A 292-nucleotide genomic window follows, 5' to 3' on the forward strand; every position below is an offset into this window, starting at 1 on the left:
GAAATTCTGCACACATCAAAAAACTTATTTTAAAATGCAAAATTGATTTTCGTGTGCTCTAAATACTTTCTTCTTTGCGAGACACACATTTTCTCCACAAAACTCAGTTCGCGCGCATGCAAAATGCACTTTTGCGTGCTCAAAATATGATCTTTCGCACACAGAATTGCGGCAGAGATGTAATTCCATACATTTGAGTCTTCAAGGCATTTTGAGGACACAACATCGTCAAGTAAGTACATTTAACAAATGTTACAGTATCCACTGTAGTTGTCCGCTAGTAAAAACAGTT

This window comes from Sinocyclocheilus anshuiensis, unplaced genomic scaffold, assembly GCF_001515605.1.
Source record: "Sinocyclocheilus anshuiensis isolate Anshui unplaced genomic scaffold, SAMN03320099.WGS_v1.1 scaffold215, whole genome shotgun sequence".
Lineage (NCBI taxonomy): Eukaryota > Metazoa > Chordata > Actinopteri > Cypriniformes > Cyprinidae > Sinocyclocheilus > Sinocyclocheilus anshuiensis.